This window comes from Branchiostoma floridae, chromosome 4, assembly GCF_000003815.2.
Source record: "Branchiostoma floridae strain S238N-H82 chromosome 4, Bfl_VNyyK, whole genome shotgun sequence".
Lineage (NCBI taxonomy): Eukaryota > Metazoa > Chordata > Leptocardii > Amphioxiformes > Branchiostomatidae > Branchiostoma > Branchiostoma floridae.
This window is the reverse complement of record NC_049982.1, coordinates 16,906,995-16,908,440: the sequence shown is the minus strand read 5'-3', so window position 1 is coordinate 16,908,440 and position 1,446 is coordinate 16,906,995.

Here is a 1,446-nt window from a genome sequence, read left to right as displayed (position 1 = left end):
GTTTGAAAGAAACGAGTTTTGCTTTTATAGTATAGTGACTAGCATATTTATCCTTCTGGGCAACTGATACCAGTATTACTTGTAATGTGAAACTCCAAAAACAAGTTCGGAGACCTTGTATCTCCATGAAATATTCTGTTGTGTTCACAACAAATATCCGGAATTACAAACACACACCTAGACACACAGACACCCCCGAACCAATATCTCCATTTTTCATGAATCATGGAGATAAAACGTCTCAACTGAGTGAATACTACTAAACGAGATCCGACTGCAGTACTTCAGTCAGTCGTTAAGTGTCTCTTTTGGGCGCTACCGACTGCGGGTGAGTATGTAGATAGCTTCCTAACAATGAAAGTGTCAGGACAGTCTTGACATGTTTGAACTTTCCTTTACGTCCTCAGAAGTAACAGCTTTGTAAATCAGTAACGTTAGAAGTACATATCTAGCCATGTGAAGGCGTTACTAGTACCAAGGACGTAGTCCGTGGTGCAATCAAGGACTTTCAGGACCTATGATACGTATATCGGTACAAGGGCGTTATATATGCACATGTATTTAGATAAGAACGTCCATAGCCTGATTAGATCTCGCTTATAGCAGCCTGCCCAACATCCGCCGGACAGTAGAGTTTGTGTTCACAGACTAGAACACCCTTGATGATCAGTACAAGGACATTTGCACCTATTGCACCACCTGCTCGTATTGAAAAGACTGACTTGTATTGAAAATCAGCAGCAGAAAAGGCTCCTGGGACTCGAGGCCAACGCCAAAACCAACGCCGCTAAACGCTAAGCCAAAAGGACTTCAGTTGGTGGCGCTTGAGCCCCACTGTTTAACTGTTACACTGTGTCTCCACACAAGTACATGCCCCCCAGCTATATGTTTACACAAAATGTACTCGTTTAAATGTCCAGCTGCTTATCGGCCGTGAAATCCGCCTGAAATTGGATGGACTCGTCTTTACCTGTCCATAGAACGAGGGACATTTCAACAAGAAGAATTGTCAGTACATACGACTGAATCAATGAGCTTCAACTGGTCTGGTGTAATGGGCATCATTTCACGTATCTATTTTGCTGCTAGACGCCTATAAAAATATTACATAAGTGCTCTCAGCAGAGAGAACCCTATGCGGAAGTGGAGAAGAATGTGTTAAGAGATCTTAAGACTTCAATACGGCGATCTATATTACGTTGTCACGCTCCTTGTGCCCTTTAAAGTCCATCTGCCCTGTGAAATCATCACATGTTTTCTAATAATCGATTTTGCCATGCTGATTTCACGTTTGGGTGATCTCCACCTGCTCTGCTCACGAGTGTGTTTCCTTGCCGGCTCTCCCGCACCCATTCCATGACGTTGCCAAAAAAAGCTAGCTCATCTTATCGGCTTCTGTCAGTGCAAGGATTTTTTTATCAACGATAAAAGCGCCTTGGTCAGGGC